This window comes from Stylophora pistillata, chromosome 9, assembly GCF_964205215.1.
Source record: "Stylophora pistillata chromosome 9, jaStyPist1.2, whole genome shotgun sequence".
Classification (NCBI taxonomy): Eukaryota; Metazoa; Cnidaria; class Anthozoa; order Scleractinia; family Pocilloporidae; genus Stylophora; species Stylophora pistillata.
In genome coordinates, this window is record NC_142527.1 from 17,234,976 (window position 1) to 17,255,200 (window position 20,225).

General features: G+C 38.8%; 1 protein-coding gene and 3 pseudogenes across 3 annotated transcripts in view; 1 reads left to right on the forward strand and 3 right to left on the reverse strand.

The window, feature by feature from the left end:
- LOC148723568 (uncharacterized) overlaps nt 1-20,225 on the reverse strand; it is a 401,859-nt gene that overhangs the window by 198,308 nt on the left and 183,326 nt on the right. The gene's annotated exons all lie outside the window — the stretch shown is intronic.
- Nucleotides 7,779-9,316, reverse strand: LOC148723579 (uncharacterized; annotated as a pseudogene). The gene is made up of 2 exons (XR_015992066.1): nt 8,599-9,316; nt 7,779-8,181 (listed from the first exon to the last, which is right to left on the reverse strand). The product of XR_015992066.1 is annotated as an uncharacterized LOC148723579 (transcript).
- LOC111334314 (uncharacterized) overlaps nt 9,619-20,225 on the forward strand; it is a 12,504-nt pseudogene continuing 1,897 nt past the window's right edge. Inside the window, exons 1-3 of the transcript XR_015992009.1 lie at nt 9,619-11,492; nt 12,080-12,272; nt 12,776-13,024. The product of XR_015992009.1 is annotated as an uncharacterized LOC111334314 (transcript). The remainder of the gene's footprint in view (nt 11,493-12,079; nt 12,273-12,775; nt 13,025-20,225) is intronic.
- On the reverse strand, nt 16,068-17,093 carry LOC148723580 (uncharacterized; annotated as a pseudogene).

Here is a 20,225-nt window from a genome sequence, read left to right on the forward strand (position 1 = left end):
CTGACTGTTGTCGAAAAAGTGACCAGTTGTGAACGCTTCAGTTTGTGTAAAACCCGTAGTCCTCCAGTCGCTTGAGAAACTCGTTCCACTAAATCAATGACGTAACGTAAGAGCCTCTTGGTTTTAATGATTCACCTGTCGCGGTGGCAATATAGTTATCCTTCAAATGGTCACAGCTAGACGAAGTGAAAAGGAGAACTCGTGGAATGAAATATTGTGGTTTACCTATTCCACGGGGCTCAACTGCCTTTCCTTCTTTCAACGTAAATCCTTTTTTGTTCCATTTATCATTTTTTTAGACGCAGTATTCATCACTATGGTAATTCTCAGTCACCATTTTGCTTAAGTTTTCTGTCATATTTCCGTGTGAAATTTTTCTTATATTTTTTTGCTCAACTTCTACATACCTGCACACATCAAATTTATTTTGGTATCAAGATGATTAGGTACTTTTGCTAATTGGGGTTATACTTTGAGACAACCCCGTTCCCAGGGTCTCTCATCTTCCCGCCCCCTGGAGCGATGGAGGGGCGGGAAGATGAGAGATCCTGAGAACGAGGTTGATTTAATGAGATGTAATTTAATTTGATTTTGAGATGTAATGATTATTTACATTTCAGAGTTAATTCCAGGTGTGGTGCTGTTGATCAGCGACGTGAAGACGCTTTCATTGATCTCGAAACCATATTCTCGGTTTAGAGGCCATTCAGTCACGTGAAACACTCATTTTCAGTGCACATTGGGTTTATTTCACATATTTTGCTGACTGGGGCAATTTTAAATCTCACAGAGCAAGATTAAATGTCAAGGTGAGCAAACGGATCTCAAGGTATTTATTCATTGTTAAAACTCAGAAACAGCTGGAAATTTGGAAGAAAAAGCAAGGTAAACTGCAACGTACCTTTAGATATTTCGCTTGACTACAATGAACTTAACATTTCGATCGACAGATCCAGGAACTGAATTTCCGACTATTCCTCTCGAACCCTCTCCACATACTTGTTTAACTTGTAGGATTTTCTCTCCTTTTATTTAGGTTTCCCTCGATTTCCCTTTGGATCTAACTGAAAAAGCCTCATTTTGGGCGAGGAACTACTGGATGCTCATTAATTTCCGCAGCCAGAAGTGAAAGGTAGTGAAAATTCAAATTAAATCAAAATATTTACAAAGTCACTATGGAGACTAATTATGGATTAAACACATATATCTTTATGTCTAGTTCACCATCAGACATGAAAAATTTGGTCTAAGTATACCAAATGTTTAACGTCTGATGGCAAATCTTTCAAACCTACTTGAAAGGTTTAATTTGCGAGTCTTATTCACACGAGAATTCTAATCTGATTGCTCGACCTGTAATGATAACGAAAAAAATAGACATCGAAATTGAAACTCAGTCTGGGGTTTTTTCCTCCCGCAATAGCGTCACACTTGTGATCCAGCTGACTTTATCAAACCAGCAAATGCTCCCTGTCTGCACTGTGCACAAGGGAATTGTTGGCTATGGACAAATTTTTTTAAAGACACCGCGAAGACTGGAATTACAGGAAAGCGCATCGGTCCCCATAACATTAGTTAGACAAGGAATTTCAAAGCACTTGGGAGTCAACTTTAAAAACATGGAAATGTTGTACATATTTTAACCGTTTACTGGAATATTGGAGGGTCGAAATCACGAGAAATCAGGCTCACTAAACCGTTCGAAAACTAAAATATTCGAACCTTTACAAAAACGGTTGCAGATTTCGAATTTGTTGTAAGGCAGCGCTACAGCATGTGATTTTACGCTTTTCCCACTCGTTTTCTGCAGCAGCGCTATGAGCGAAGTTCATCGGAATCCACAGAACTGAGCATTACTTCAGGCAACTGCTTACATAGCCCAAATTTGCATACAGTCAAGAGTTTGCATAATGATTCCTTGCCAATATCAATGATGCAATATCTATATATATATATATATATATTTAACAATTATTCCACGAGCGCGCGTTGGATATGAGATGATAGATAGCCAACTCGGCGCTACGCGCCTCGTTGGCTATATTCATTTCATATCCAACAAGTGCGAGTGGAATAATTGTTTTATTAAAAACGCCCTCAAGAAATAATTATTTCGTAAGAAGAAACCGGAGTTTTTAGCTCCCTTTTGATTTTTTAAGCTGACGCGTACGCTTACCATATTTGTAGATTATGGTATATTGGCTCATATACCATAATGGCTATGCCAATTAAAAGTCTGGAATTGCATTATCCAATGATCCAGTTTTTAAACAACAAACATATGAAATACATATATATGAACTGCGGTTATGAAACGTATATGTGCACGATCCTTCGCAGTAAAGCACTATTTAAGCAATAGTGAAAATCAGACCTGAAAAAAAAAAAAAAAAAAAAAAATTCAGGCCTGCACGGGATTCGAACCACTGACCTCTGCGATACTAGTGCAGCGCTCTACCAACTGAGCTAACAAGCCAACTGGGAGCAGGCCATCAAATTAATTCGACATAAACCCGTAGATGATAAATCAAACAACAAACATATGAAATACATATATATGAACTGCGGTTATGAAACGTATATGTGCACGATCCTTCGCAGTAAAGCACTATTTAAGCAATAGTGAAAATCAGACCTGAAAAAAAAATTCAGGCCTGTACGGGATTCGAACCACTGACCTCTGCGATACTAGTGCAGCGCTCTACCAATTGACGGGTTTATGCCGAATTAATTTGATGGCCTGCTCCCAGTTGGCTTGTTAGCTCAATTGGTAGAGCGCTGGTCAGTGGTTCGAATCCCGTACAGGCCTGAATTTTTTTCAGGTCTGATTTTCACTATTGCTTAAATAGTGCTTTACTGCGAAGGATCGTGCACATATACGATCCAGTTTTTAATAAATATGTATATATATATATATATATATATATATATGTATATATGCTCTAGGTTGAAAAGATGTGAAATCGATTACTTTTACATTACAGTTCTGTTTCGAGATGTTCTTTTCAACCCATAGACATTATTATTATTACCGCTCCGCAACTCGAGCACTTTTTTAGTTTAGCGAGATATTCTTACAAACATGAATATATAAATATATATATATAGAAATAGATATAGATATCGATATATATACATTAGTTGAAAAATCAAAGAGGACGCATCGATTCTCTGTTACTCTGAGTTTCGCGCCGAAGCGCTTGTCAGACAGAATTTTATTCAATAAAGAACATACCTGTTTAAAAATGGAAAAAGTGTAGTCAGGAGATGTCATGAGTTTTATAGAAATTGGTTGCCTCTGACTGTTGTTATTTCTGAAACAGACGTATCACTGATGAAGGCTTATGTTGCTGTCTTTGAGTGTCCAGATATACTTTGATATATATACTTTATATACTTTCAAAGTATATCTACTAGATATAGACTTTCAAAGTATATCTGGACACTCAAAGACAGCACACCAACTTTACAATTAACTGGAGTATTTTAGCGACCACCCCGGCCTACAACAACAAAAGCAAGCGGTGCCACTTGTGCCTCACAGAGAAACTTTATCTAATTAGAGCTAAGAAGCCGTCTTTATTAAACAAAAGAACAGAACTTATTTCTAAATGCCGACACGAGAATAAATTTTACTTATCAAATTTCACAAGTCGCCAGCAATAGCCCCAGAGAATATTTATTTATTTATTTCATCGCACTAGCAATTAATTAACTACTATATGTAAGGAGGTATGTTCTTTATTGAATAAAATTCTTTCTGACGAGCGCTTCGGCGCGAAACTCATAGTAATAGAGAATCGATGCGTCCTCTTTGATTCTTCAACTAATGTATACCCAGCTCTGCTAACACAGCATTGAGCACTTTATGCCAAGATAGACTCTACCCTCACTTTTATTGATATATATATATATATATATATATATATATATATTGTGGGAGGAAAAAGACAAGTAAACTACAAGTTCATCCCTACAAGCCTGTTTCGTGGTCGCCCACTCATCAGGGGATTTAATGAGAACAAACTTTACCATTGCTTATATACAATATAATTTGCATGATCTAACTAGTCTAATTTATGCAGCGTGAAATTGACAGTTTAGTTGTTGCGTAGGAGGGCTTTGCTTCTGTGGCGGCATGAAGACACGAGTTCATTACGTTTGTTTAGTGTTGATAGTTCGGGCCGGCAGATAATTAGGAACTTTTCTTTGAGGCAGAGGTTACATCTTTTAGTTGAGCTGTTATACGGTGAGTGCGATGAGAGAATGCGCCAGTGATCGATGTCGTTGTCTTTGAGGGTCCAGATGTGCTTGCTGAGTTCGGTAGAGTTTCTGTGTTTAGCGTGGCGGAATGATGCGGTGTGGTTTCTGTATCTTGTTTTGAAGTCATTCTCTGTGAGTCCGATGTACGTTTCTGTCGTGTTGTTGTCTTTGCGTGTAACGGTTACACGCAAAGACAACAACACGACAGGACTGTTGTCGGTGGTAGTGACTGACGTTTCGACAATCTGTGCGGAAGTCATCATCAGAGTCAAGTGAATGATTGTTGTCAGTAGAATGTTCTTATTCCAGTTCGTCTGAAATGATCGGTTGGTTTTGCCGTGATGTTATTGGCTGTAAGACTCAAGTGACGTAAGTCGGTCCGACAACAGTCCTTCTCAGGACTACACTCACCCGGACGATGAGACTACACCTTCACATGTTACCCCCGGGTTCAAACCATTTACTGCATAAATCAGAACTGTCCAGTGGATCCACGGGTAGAACAGGTGAAGAAGGGAAGTCTAGTGAGAGGACCCATATGACGACCATGACGATAAAACTCACTGTCCCTACTGAATTTGTGGCCCTGCAGACAGTCCCCGTGTATCTGACCAATGGAAGAAAGCGAGTACAAGTAAATGCCCTCCTGGATGAAGGTAGTAGTAAGGCTTATTTAAACAGTGATGTGGCTGCAGAACTTGGACTGGAGGGGAGACCACATCAACTGACTGTGAAGGTGTTAAATGACAACCAAGAGAAGCTAAACTCTTCCATAGTCGAGTTCACTATCCATAGTTTGGATGGCATGGTACACAAGAGTACCTCTGCTTACACGGCTGAACGAGTCACTGGCAACATACAAGTTGTGAATTGGAACTTGTACAAATATAAGTGGAAACACTTGAAGAGTATTAAGTTCCCACGAGTAGGACCCAGGCCCATCGTTGATCTGCTCATTGGAGTGGATCAGGCTGAATTGTTGTGTTCATTGGAAGATGTTACAGGAAAGCCAGGAGAGCCCATTGCTAGACTAACGCCACTGGGATGGACTTGCATTGGAAGGCCCGGGCTACAAACAGACACAGTTCAAACCAATTTCACATTTGTTGTTAATCAGGACTCACACGGACTGAACAATCTTGTTCGTCGATTCTGGGACTTTGAAGAGCCCAAAGAAATTCAGATTGTCAAACCAGAAGAGAAGCTAGCCAAAAGTACAGTTGCTGAATCCCTGACCTTTGAGGATGGCCGCTATAGTGTTGGTTTGCCATGGAAGACCAAAGACCATAAGTTACCTGAGAATTTCAAAATGGCCTTGCACCGCCTGCAGTTCCGAAGGTTTTGTTGGCATTCACCTGTTGCTCCAAAAGGTTAATTTTCAATTTCTGTTTTTTAAGAATCAAAGTTTCCATCTGAGTACACAGGCATTCATACTGCTTTTTCAGAACATCATCATTACTGATTCTTTTTGCAGGCTTCTTCCGTTCATCAGCCTTGGCTGGTGAAGAATGCACATCTTCAATGATGCTCAAACAGTCTTCTTCAGTCCCAATCTTTGCAGACTCGGATGGTAAATGAGCATCTTCTCCTATAAAATATTTCAAGCACAATTAAGGTTTCACTCGGGCTCAAAGAGTGTGAATTTAGTTTTATGCATCACATAATGAGACAACAGAAGGAGCACCTCTCCCACAAGGAATCTTAAGCTTTAACATGTACAAAAATAAATTATTCAATTTCATACAATGAATTTATTTACTAGTAGACTCAACTCAGTGAAATCATTTACGAAAATGCTTTCAAAATCTGAAAGTCATGTACCAAAAGCTAGGCTTCTTATGGACAGATAAAGTGGAACCAGGGTGAATTGCCAATGAGAACCGTACCACAGTTTAGTGACCGAAAAAGTAGTACATAATGACAAGAACAACAACAAATTATTTCATCAATCACAAACCTAAACAAAGTTGCGTCAAAACGAAATAATAAAAACTAGTTATTTAACAATTATTCCACGAGCGCGCGTTGGATATGAGATGGTAGATAGCCAACGAGGCGCGAGGCGCCTCGTTGGCTATAATCATCTCATATCCAACAAGTGCGAGTAGAATAATTGTTTTATTAAAAAAAACGCCCCCAAGATATTAGACAAATCTTCTCGACTATATTCTGTAAGAAGAAACCGGATGTTACAATGGACAGATATTAGATTATGGTATATTGGCTCATATACCATAATGGCTAAGCCAATAAAAAGTCTTGAATTGCATTATCCAATGATCCAGTTTTTAATAATTATAATTATTCAGAACTGGATTATTGGATAATGCAATTCAAGACTTTTTATTGGCTTAGCCATTATGGTATATCAGCCAATATACCATAATCCACAAATATGGTAAGCGTACGTGTCAGCTTAAAATTAAAAGGGAGCTTAAAATTTAATAAAATTTAATCATTTAATTTAACGTTTTAATAAAACAATTATTCCACTCGCACTTGTTGGATATGAGATGATTAAAGCTAACTCGGCGCTACGCACCTCGTTGGCTACCTATCATCTCATATCCAACGCGCAGTCGTGGAATAATTGTTAAATAGCCGTTCATAAATAATTGAGGAACACTCAATTATTTATGAACATTCAAGTGCCTGGTTGCTCATTAGTCTGAAAAGAACTTCTGACCAAAAAATTGCCTAAGTTTTTGTCGCGTTTGAATGAAATGAGCGGAGGCTGCGAAAAGATAGTGCTTGTCTCTGGATCGTTTTGAAGTAATTTAAAGTTTTTAAGAATGATGGATTTAACTGAGTGGTTGTGAGGGTGAAACGTGAGAGTGAATGGAATGCGGTCGGAATCTTCCTTATGCGACCTTTGTAGTGCTGAATGTCGATCAATAAGTTGAGCGCGGTGGTAACCCGCTTGAACGACGGAAACAGGGTAACCACGTTTATCGAAGAACTGGCACATTGACTCTGATTTTTGGTGAAAATCAGAGTCATTACTACATAAACGACGAAGTCTTAGAAACTGAGAAAAAGGAATGGAACTCTTAACGTGAGATGGATGCGAAGACGAATATAACAAGTAATTATGCGAGTCTGTAGGTTTGTAATACACACTAGTGCATAAACCGTTACCTTCAATTGAAACTTTGACGTCTAAAAAGGATAAAGAATTGTCAGAAATTTCCGAAGTATATTTCAGAGCCGGGTGAAAAGAATTGACTGCAGTTATGAATTGAGTGAGCTCCTCTCTGGTAGAGGAGGTAGAGTCTAAATCCCACAGGGATCAATGAACGCTTTTCATTCCACTAATTTATTCATGTTTTTCTCGTTGCCATGCACCCACCAATAACGTAGCTCCATTTTCTGCCTTTAAAAGCACACACAACCCACAATTCCTCTATTCGCTCCGACGAAGGGCTAACGCTCGAAACGTCAGCTTTTGTAATTATTACGGTGGCCAATTTACCATTTCAACTTTGTTGATATATCCAAATTATTCTCCAAAACAGTTAGCCTGAACTGGAGGTATCCAGGGTCTTATGCAAATAAGTTTCAAGGTTAGGAGGATCACACAGGAAAAATCTGAGGTTGTGTTTCTACATAGACATGTTAGCCCATTTCTAAGAATAGCATTAACAATATACATTTTCCCCACACTACTCAGTCCCAACTTTAAGTTCTTTTTAAAGTCTAGAAACTTGAAGTAACTTATTATGTCTCCAAACAGCCACTCCACACTTGTTCTCACTGTGCTCATAGCAGTATGGTAAGCTTCCATCTGTGAGGTTAAAGCTCCATTTCTAAATGGACATTGAAGGTGTACACGAATAGGATAGGCGGGATCCCCGTAAATACAAAGTGGTTGTCCAGCCAGGCTGAAGGCATACTGATTGAGGTCATCCTCTCTGCCCTCTGCAACAAAATTCATGAAGGCACTGTTAAAGTTCAGTCAGATAAGTGAAACCAAAGTCTTATAACATTTTGTTAAAAGAATATTGAAGCATTAAGGGTCTCAAAGGAATAGTTCATTTTTCTTGTAACTATGACAACTCAGAGGAAAATCAAAATATTCATTTGTTTATTCATTTATTATGAAATATTGAAAATATTGAAAGAAACATGCTTTCCTCTGGAAATAGTCAGCTTGCCTATGAGAGTGAAGTGTTTTTGTAAGAGGTATTTTTAATTTCTCATGAAAAAGCAGCTGTATGTTTCCAGGAAGTCTTATTCCATGCAATTTTCCAAGATGAAAGGGAAAAACAAAACACTTTGGCAGTTGCCTCCTCACCATGACCCCAGATTCAATTTTCTAAAGAAAAGGCAACTTACCAACAGGGCCATACATATTTGCAGTCATTCCATTCGGGCTAACAACAGACTGAAACTTGATTCCATGGACACGTTTGTGTCCATTGTAAAGCAACCTCTGGTTAACAGTGCCGGGCCTACAAACATGGCAAACTGTCCCATCAACAAAAGCAAAACAGTTATCAAGTGGGCTTCCTTCTCGGTGAACAACTTCGGCAAATCTTTCAAGATCGGCTTGGCTTAGCAGCTGATGATTCCACTGCAGAATGCGATGGCTGTGAACTTGATAAATATAATCCAAAACTTGATTTGTTATCATGCACAATACAGGAACGGGCTTAGCGAACAAGTGGACCATGTCACTGTATCGGCAAGGGTAACACAACCGCTTCAAAAGCATACACAATCCTTCGGTTCCGTCACAAATTGTCCCTTGGTGACAACTTATAACAGCAGGAATCCGTAAAGCCCGAGAAAGTCTTGGGATGTCAGCTTTCTTGAACCGAAATTCGGACAAACATTCATTTTCGGTCAGGTTTTCGAGGTCGAAATGTGGGTACAACTCACATGGCAAGTCCAGGTTTTGTGGGTTGTAAAGGTCGCATAGTAAGAGAAATTAGGCGTCATCGAGGACATTCATGTATAATAGAGCATTATAAGCTCTCTCAATTCTTTCCAAGAGACCATTTTTTTTCTAAACAAACATACAACAACAAAAAAACTTGGAGCAGAGTTTCATTTGTTTTCATCGAGTTCGACTTCGCCGTACTGCACAAAACTTCATCAATTTGAATAAAGGCTGAGTTTCTAAAGAAACTGTGGTGCTCCGTCGGTGGGGGTAACAAGATACATATGATGCACGATCCTGATGCATGGTAACAAGATAATTGGTTATATCAACTAAGTTGGAATTGTAAATTGGCCACCGGAACGAATAAAAAAGCTTTTTTTTATTCGTTACAGTGGCCAATTTACAATTTCAACTTAGTTGATGTAACCAATAGCCCTTATCGCATTTACGCCCACACTATGAGAGCTCAGCGGACTTTGAAGTTTCGAAACGAGGCTATCGGGTCACACAGGTAAAACTTTCAAGTAAAATCGAAGCAAACGGCTACGTTTGAAGGAATTTTTATTCATTTTCTTAAGGATACAGCGTGTTCTCGTCATGGTTAAACATTGTATTGCGTACGGGTGCAACAGTCTATTCAGTGAGTCGGCAACTGACGAGATCCACAAGATTAGGATCGAAACCGCGGTCTTGCCAAACACGTTCAACTATCAAACTAGAGGCGAACAAAACGCACATAAAAAACCTCTCAAATAAAGAACTTATAAACGACCAGATTAATTTACTGGCAAAAGGGCTTAAACTCATTCCAATACCCGCTACAAAACAAAAACAGATCAGACAACAACTACTGTGTGACTTTGATCAGTTCGCAAGGAGAATGCGTCTGATTTACATATTCCGAGGGGAGGACAAAAAAACCCATCCCTGCCACGTCAAATCTACATAGATACCACCAATACAAAAATCAGTAGCCCTTGAAAGCTATTTAGAAAGGGGTTAAAAGTGACCTTTCAGTAATAGAAATTACAAAGCCAAGAGATAATTTGCTTCCAGCCGAACGCAAGGCGCTGAGGGCCTTGAAACGTGACTCTGATTGAAACCTCAAAAAGGCCGGCAAAGGAACAACAACCGTAGTCATCAACAAACGTGACAAAATTTTGCCGTTCCTTTCCGAAATGACAGCCATTCTTTTAATCTTTCTTTCGTGATGCCAGGACAATTACCACTAAGGATTTCAACCTTTTCCTCAGCAGAAAAAAACGCAGATTCCAGAGTTATATGGTCAGACATGGAGTGTTTCTGGTGTTTCTCGAGAAACGTTGACCCGATAGCCTCGTCCTGAAACTGTAACTCCGCGGACCCTTTGCATTGCAGACACAAATGCGATAAGGGCTATTATCTCATTCAATTTGAGTTTGGCGGGAGACGGCGTAGTCGGCCCACTATCAAACAGAATGTGCATAGTTATAGCAAAATGAGGTTAATTGATCCGTGACAAAGAAGCGTTGGCTGTTTGCACCAAAATTGACGTGTTTGAGTCCACGTACACTGTTGCAGAGGACCATTTTTCTCGGCAATTTGTTTCATTGACAGTTATTACATGACTTCCTGAAGCTGAATTTTCTGAGGTGTATGGTGGCCCATTGACGCATAGTGTTTTTTTTGCAATTTTCTGTCAATTATTTTGTTTTTAAATCATTCTTTTATATAATTTTTTTCTTTTTTATCTTTATTTTTTGAATCAAGGAAAAGAAAATAGATCAATAAAAACATAATCTGTATGGTCCATTAACGCCATAGTAAAATAAATAGAAATTAAGAAAAAAGAATGCCGATGGCCCATTGACGCCATAGACCAGAATCCTTTGGGGCTCAAAGACACAGGCAGTCTTGAGTTTGGGCTTCCTGTGTAAACAAAATGGCGTCGCATGTTAGAAGTGCCGATTGGATGGAAGACGTGGGATTAAAAGAGGATCTGGAAGACTTTGTTCGCTGCAGCTATCGCCAGGATGAGATCTTAGATGTGATGAATGTTCGGTCTCTTAACTAAGCATGGAGCAAACGAACGCTCTCGCGCCATGTTGAATTCTTTGGAATCAAATATGTTGACTATGAAATTGATGTGTAAGAAGTCAAGAAAGCAGTAAAAGTTGAGGTGGAGCCAGGAAAACTACTTGGCTATCGTGCAATGCATAAAAAAATACGGGAAGTACATGGTCTTAAGGTGCCTCGGAATTTAGTGTATGATACTATGGCAGATGTCAACCCAGAAGGACTTGAAGCCAGGGGTGGTGTTGGGAAACCAAAACGTCTCAAGAGAAATAAAGTATTTACCTCAAATGTAAGTGCTATTCAATTTATTCCAAGACGAATGCACGATATGCACACAGCGCAGAGAATAAAAATGGCCGTGTACATTTTTAAATATGAGAACTTGCTTGAGAGAATTTAGCCTCACTGTTGAATAGCTAGACAAATTTAACAAATACAGTACAGTTATACTGTATACTCAGTAATTACTAAGTTTGAACGAGCCAATCATCATTTAGCAAAAATAAAACAACTAAAAAATTTCAAATCTTTGCTAAATAAATGTTTTGCTAAATAATTTACCACAAAATTATTTGTTGTTATCCAAAATTTTACAGGAATTCATTGTCAATCAATCTCATGCTTATTGATAATATTGTTTCACAAATAGGTGTTCTAGAAATTAAGCTGAGTTACGATGGTTTTTTTTCTGGCAACATGTCGTATTCTTCTAACATTTTTGTTATTTCTCCGAATTTGATAATGTTAGACGATGTCACCTAAAAAACTATAAGGTTTAAATTCTAATTTAGGTGTCACCTATTCAACAATGGAACTAAATGTACTCTATTGTATAAAAAAAATTGCAACTAAAATGCTAATCCTTTTTTGATATAGGGATCTGATTCTACAATGTCACTTCATGGCCACGAAAAACTTTGCGGCTTTCAAAAGGCAATGTTCCCACTTAACATATATGGTGGCCAAGATACTTTCAGTGGGAAAATCGATTTTCTTCGGATTTGGACGTCAAATAATGATCCAAGAATAACTGGAAGATTCTATTTTGATTTCCTGTTTCAGAGTAAAGGTAAACTTAAACATTTTCAATCTACGGCTGCATATCAGCACCGAATTCCAGGTAAATTTGAGTGTGAAACCGAAGAAAACCTTCCTGTCCATATTAGATAGGCTTCATTCACATGCATGCAGATTAATGACAAAATGATGTCAATTGTTTTCAAATTAACCCTGTATAGTGTACATGTAGCCTAAATTAATTTTAGAATTTGTCAAAATAATGCAGTTACATTTTGAAAAGGCTTAATACTGCAGATGTAATGAAATTTGCTGGTCTAAGTAAGCAATAGTGTTCACTAAAATTGTGCCTAACTCCCCCCAAGATATAGTAACATGGCATGTCCAAAAAACCTTAGAAGAAATGTGTAGCGTGTCCAGGCTCAGGTTGCCTGTGTTTGTTCGTACAGTACAATGAATAAACCATGTTGACGCTTTGGTACTAAATGATTGGTATTTTACTAAAATTGATCATAAAGCTATTTGGTATCATGGACTTTTTTCCTTGTTTCATAGTTTTACCAGACAGAATAACAATAGACAAAGGAACTGAAATTGGTGAAATGGCAACCATTCACAGCTATCTTAGAGGCAAGCAAGGAGATTTGGAACATGCAACAGAAAGTATCCTGTATGGTCCCTCAACACAAAATAAGATTGAAAAATGGTGGCGAGAATTGCTTGAACCTATGAAAAATTTTTTAAAGCCCAGTTGTCAACCCTTGCAGAGGATGGGCATTATGATCCAAGTGATGAGACTGACAGGTGATAAAATACTAAGTTTATATTGCAGGGGAGGAAACTTTCTTTTCAATTCACTTGTCCCTTCGGACAAGTGCAGTGTGTATTTTACTTGGCCGAACCACAAAACTACTTGTCCCAAAATAATCGGCAACAGTAATTTAGGGTTTCAAAAATCCTTTTTTTATTTTAACCATGCCCCAGTTCACCCTTTTCTATCAATCTAAGCATACATGGGGTCAAATAAAACCCATAACTGTTGTTATTTTTTTCTTGTTGAAATTAAGAGACAACATTTTGTAAGTGTGTACATTGCAAGGCTGTTTGATGTGACACTTATAGCAGCCTAAAACACCCACAATGATTCCCGATTTCTATTGCAGATAACCGTTCATATAACAACAACTCCCAAAAAATCCAGCATTCTGCTTCAAGAGCAACACTGAAAAAGTGTCGATCTTTCAAGATCAAAACTTGCTCAAGAAATCAAAAGTTTGCATTCAAGACGCACCTCAGGGCCAGATCTCGCTGTTTGGCTGGAAGATGCCTTCTCACTTTATCCGCTAGCCCTTGTTCCTCCTTTCGACGAAAGCTAGTGTCACAAACACAACCTTTGCCTCGTTTATGACCGAAAAGAATTCTGGGAAATTCCACCACAACTCGAGAAGGCAACACCTCACATTTCCATTTTAGCAAGTTATTAGAATCGTGTTTGGCTACCCAGTCCTACCAGCAAAATATCACATCGATCGAGACTTTTGCCACTCAAAACTGGCCCAAAAAGCCTTGGTAGGTCCTAGTAGCCATCCACAAACGGGCCAGAGACACCACTTCCCTCGTGAACTCGCCAAGCTTGCATGAAAGCATTTTGGCGGTCCAGTCTACATGAAACCACGTCTCACCACTGCTTTCTTTCAGAGGCTTGCCTCTACCCACATTCCAGCTTAATCATGCTGTCCCGAGGGCTTCTGTAGAGGGAAAATGGCTCGAAAAACACTTATAACCGCGAGAAAACGAATCGCTTTAAACGCATCCAAACACGAGCGGGGGATATAGGTCACGTGACCCCAAAGTCTGAGCCCACGGTGTCTCAAAACTGCAAATATTGTAAGGGATAATTCATATAAAGACAAACAGAGTGAGCTTAAGTTTTGTATGGCCAAATTATAAGGTTTTTTGCCGGACGGTAAAGAGTTAAGTGAAAAGCTAAATAGTCAATAAAAATATTCAACGCAACAAATTGAATAAAGGTATATTCTTTTGATACATCTGTCGGTGTATGTCAATGTGCTCACTCTACATCTGACTCATCTTCAGAAATTTGGGGAAGTGGTGGTAGAATTTCTTCTACTTTTTCAGGTTCTGGTCTTGTGCCACCAGCAGTAGGATTTGTTCCCTTTGCAATGACTGAGAGCTTTCCAGGGGATACTGGGACAAAGTGCCGTTTCCTTTTGCTACCAAGAAACCAGTTGCTTATGGCTGGCTTTGGGTCAAAAGCGTTGATACCTTTAGTTGATGAACTAACAGTCGTCCTGAAGAGTTCCTTGCTGCATGTTTGTCTTGAGATTGGTCTTAATTTTGTTCATTGCAGAAAATGACCTTTCACATGAGGCTGTGCATGGAGAAAGCACTGTCATAATCTCCACAAGGACCAGAATATTCTTTATAGTATCTGGCTTGCTGATAAGAAGTGAGGTATAGAGCTGGAGAGGTTTTACAGCTCTCTGGTTAGATAACAACAACTTAAATTGAAGCCACTCACCAGAAATGCATTGCTTCTCTTCATCTGAAAGAAGTGGAGCAAAGTGCTGGATGAGTGCCTTCACATCTTCATCCCTAGGGTGGATGAGGTCTTCTCTAGTCATTGGCCAAAACCTGTGGTCAAACACTTTAAAACGGCTTACTGGTTTCGTTTTGAGTGACTCAAACCTTTTCTCAAGATACAAGGATATGCCTTTTAGGAGCCTCTGAAACAATGCCATAGGGTTGGTGCCTTTGTTTGTCAAAGTTAACTCTTGTTTGTTATCTTTGCCACACACCAGCTTGCCACTCTGCTCATTGTATCTAATACGGAATCCCTGGTAGCATACTTCACCTTTGTCCAATTCCTTTAACTCCTTAATGGATTTTTCAATTCCACAAATGACCTCATCGATGTTGATATCACCCTTCTGGAACAGAACTGATGTAACATCAATCATGAAATGTAAATACTTAACAAACTGCTCTTATTTCAGGGCATTAAGAAATCCTCTTGCTTTAGCAGCATCTTCTCTGTTGCCAGTTGAGGCATTTTCTAGATCTGTAACAGTTACAGCAAAGTGTGTCTGTAGAGCAACAAGGTCCCTGTTTCGACTTGCCAGCCACCTAACTGCCTAATTAAGACCACCATAGTGTGCCTTTGCTTCATCTGGAATTTCTGACACTGAGGCTAACTCTCTTCGTCTTTTGGGAGAGTAATAATAGTATTTGAAGATTCCCTCAACTGTTTCCTCAAATGTATTTAAATATGGCACTTCTTTGACACCATCTAAAACAGCAAGTTCGAGGCCATGAGCAACACTGAATCGACACAAGGTAATTGCCCACCCTTTCCTTCAGTTTTTTGCCAGACCAGATTGTTTTCTCAACATAACTGCTGCACCATCAAAGTTGCAGCCGACCATCTTTTCCTTCTGATGTTCAACATTGACTCCAACTCTTTCTAGGCCCTTGTCGATTGCTGCTAGCACACCTAAAAACAGTTCAATAATTATTAGGGTCTTGGGAAGAGAGAAGTATCTTTAGCTGCTATTGCGTTACAAAGAAAAAATAATTTTTTTATCCCCATTGGATTAAATGTTGCTTTGAAATGTGGAAGGCAAAACTTCGAATCATGAAATGCAATGCATTTCCTGGTTAGCTTTGAGACACTTCTAAGCACTAACTTTTTGCATCGGCACTTGAGACATCAACGAAGTCGGCAAACTGAGTCTTGGGTACTCCCTCTGGTCCGATGTATCTCACAAAAACAGATTCTTTCTCGATGATCCCTGAATCTGTGCTCCCATCTGTCAAGACTGAAAAGAACCTTGCGTCTTCTACATGTACATTTTTTAGTCTTGCAAAGGGGGGCCATCACGCAAGACATAAAATAACAATAATAATTAACAAATGAGATAAAAAATGTAAAATTAAATGATATATATATATACATATGTTAAAGGTTAAATTCCCCTAATTGCATCTTTAAAATTAATTAATTTATCAATTACTAAAACGCTATTTGGTAAGGAGTTCCAGTCTTTGATTGTTCTACAATAAAATGAATTTTTATATGTTTCGGTGTTCGGTTTTATTTCTATGTATTTATCCTTATGATATGATCTTAATTGACGGTTTTTCTTCTTGATATAATTTGGGAGTTCCATCTGGACTTCGCCATGGAGAATCTTGTAGAACATGGTTAAACGTGCAGACCTTCTTCTTTTCTGTCACGGAGGCCAGTCCAAATCATTTAGAAGATTTGACACAGTCCCTGGTTTACGCTCCCAACAATTTTTTACAAAACGTGCAGATCTTCTTTGAACAGCTTCAATTTGATTTATGTGTTTGTCCTTCCAGGGGTCCCAGACTGTGCTTGCATACTCGAGATGCGGTCGAACTAAGGATTTATATGACAGTTCTTTGATAGACTCAGGACATTTTCCAAGATTCCTTTTTAAGAAACCCAAAGTTCTGTTTGCCTTTTTAGTCTTCATATCAATATGATGACTCCAGTCTAGTGAACTTGACAATTCCACCCCAAGGTACGGATAGTGTGACGCAGTCTCCAAAGTATGACCCATTAGCTTGTAATCGAAAATTATTGGATGAGATTTCCTGGTAACTCTCATAACAAAACATTTGTTGGGGTTAAATTGCATGAGCCATTTTTTTGCCCATTGTTCGATTGTAGAAAGATCAAGTTGAGATGACCAGCGTCCAGAGTCGACTCAATGATACTATAGAGGATGGTATCATCAGCAAATAATCGTATAGCAGAATTGCAGCTATCTCCAATATCATTTATATAGAGAAGAAACATTAGGGGACCTAGGACTGTCCCCTGGGAACACCAGATGACACATGGACTGCAGGAGAAGATACTCCATCTACTACAACAGATTGTTCTTTACATGTTAGCCAAGTAGTAATCCAGCTTTTGAGATTACCCCTTATTCCATAATAGTCAAATTTACTAATTAATCTCTGATGTGGGACAGTATCAAATGCCTTGGAGAAGTCCATAATGATTAGATCTGATTGATTTCCATTGTCAAGGGCTCTTCCAATTTCTTCTATTGTTGTGACTAGCTGGGTTTCACAGGAGAGTTTCCTACGAAAGCCATGTTGAGATTTTATGAGGATGTTCATTGAGTCTAGGTGGGCCATAATATCATGAAAGATTATATGCTCTAGTATTTTACATGGCACAGCTGTCAATGAAATTGGTCGGTAGTTGGCAGGTTGATGTTTATCACCTTTTTTGAAAACAGGAGTGATATTTGCTTTCAGCCAGTCAGCGGGCAGTTGACCAGTAGCTACAGATCGGGTGTAGAGAAATTGGAGAAAAGGTGCAATTTCAGCAGCCGCTTCTTTGAAAACCCGGCACGGAATAAGGTCAGGACCATTAGCTTTCTTAGGATTGATATTGGCCAGTAGTTTGATTATGCCTGATACATCAAACACAGAAGATGGAGTGTCTGGATAAGGGCTAGGGCCAAGTGATGGTATATTATCAATTTGTTCCTGTGTAAAGACAGACTTAAATTGATTACTTAGTGGGTTAGCCTTCCCAAGACTGTCAGTCGCATCAGATCCATTATCTTTAAGTGGTGCGACTCCAATATCATGTGATTTTTTGATCTTAGATAAGACCAAAAACGTTTTGTAGCTTTTGGTTTACTTGAAGGTTCCTCAGTAAATGACAGAAGCTCAGAAACATAATCATCATGTACATCAGCAAGTTTTTTCTTGGTAAGTTTCCTTAGATCTTTAAAATTTTTTGCAATCAGAAGTATTCCCAGATCTCTTAGCTTTATTGTATAGCCTCTTTTTCTTCCTGATCATTCGTCTAATAGTACTGGTTAACCTGGGCAGATTCCATCTACTACCAAGAGTCTTTTGTGGAATATGCTTTTTGATAGTGTTGTTAACTATGTCCTTAAAATATTGGTAATTTTCAGTTACCGTTTTAGAAGTGGCTTTAGACACAAGATATTCATCAAGGTGTTTCTTCAAGTCATTTCTGACTGCTGACATGTTCCCTTTTTTAAACATGAAGACTCTTCTTGGTTTCTTTTTATTGAGTGCTAGCTTCAATTTTACGTCAAAGACAACAATGTCATGGTCACTCATTCCACATTCAACTTTGACATTGGACATCATATCGGGATTAGTGGAAAAGACTAAATCAAGGATATTGTCACCCCTTGTTGGCTTCTTAACATGTTGAGTCAAAGAGTGATCGTTGATAATGTCCAGCAACTTGTTGTTTACCTTAGGACCATATGATGAGCTGGATTGTATGAGATAATTATCATCAGACCACGAAATACCAGGCAAGTTGAAATCACCTGTCAACAAAACATTGGGTAAGGTTGGACGAGATTTTTCAGATAGATGACACACAGCATAATCTAATGCCTCCAATGAGTTGATATCTGAATCTGGTGGTCGATAAACTGAGCCAATATAGAGGGGCTTCATACCAGAAATTTCCAATTTGGACCAGATCCCTTCATAATTGCCAGATAATTCATGCTCTTGGGAGACTATTAGATCGGATGAAAAAGCTGATAGTACTCCTCCACCATGCATGTTCCTGTCTTTTCTGAAGATCGTATACCCCTTATCAACAATTTCATTTGAGTAGATAGAATCGTCAAGGTGTGTTTCATTGACATTAATGATTGATGGTTTATATTGATCAATAATATTCTGGAATTCAAGACGTTTTGAGGTACTTCGAAGACTACAAGCATTAATTGATAAAACTCGAAGTTTGTTTCCATTGAGACGTCGATGACTTTTTGGTAGGTTTGACTGTGGTGTCGAGGATGATGCTGGTGGTTCAGATTGGCTTGAAGAAAGAGACTCTGAGCACAGAGTGGAGAAAGAATTATGTAAGGACAAGTCAAGCGATAATTCAGGCTCAGAGTAACTCGGCTGGTCACAGTTAACGCAGAGCCAAACATATGATGTATTTGCTACGGTGTTGTAAGTTTCATCGCCCATCGAACAGCATTTAGTATGATACCAATGGTCACACACATCGCATTGCACTCCTTTCTGGTTGACTTTTACTGGATTAGTACAAGCCCCACATGGATATCTCCAGTTTGGTCCAGGATTAGGCTGAATATCACCGCTTAAGAGTAAAATAGAGAGGAATAATAGCCCAGAGTTCGAAGATGTTGACGAATTCAGTGATATCTTGGAATTAATTCGCCATCTTAGCATGTAATCATGTACGCATGTAATCATCTTAGCATGTAATCATGTTCTTGCAGCTCTTTTCTAATTATGGTCCATTCAGTATCTGCCATTGCAGAAACGAATGTTTTACAGGCTTTAGGATTTCTGTAATTAGGTCTTAGGTCAACCTGATTTTTCTCCTGAAGGTCACAAATACTGGCATATTTTTGAAAGGCAAGATTTTCCTTAGAGACATGGTGGACAGTATTCAACAGTTTTTCTAGCCTTGCTTGTGAATTCCTGGCTTATTCGCGTAAACATCTTTTGCAATGGGCTGTCTTCCCGTTTCTGGTCTTCAGCAGTCTCGTATGGCAAACAACATGGCGACGACTTTTTGAATGGGCAGTTAAAGTTTCTCGTCTAAATCCTTGAACTCCATCCCCACATCCAATATACATCGGGCTGCTTTTATCTGCTAATTCTGGAAACTTCCGACAAGTGTAGCAGTGCATTTTGTTTGTTTTTAGCTCATAACAAACCCAGTCGAATTCTCTCATCCAAGCCGACTGAAATTTTCTTACGCGCTTGGTTTCATATTTCTTTTTGCTATCTTTAATCTTTTTCCTTTTGGAAGGAAAATCTTCGTCTGTATTGAAATTTTTATGTGCTTCCGGTGACCTTTTCAAAAATTTCAACAATTTCGATTGAGACATTGCCAACTCAAGAAAACGAGCGATTCAGGTTGCTGACGTCGCTGACCGTTACTGACAAGCACGTGTGATAGATG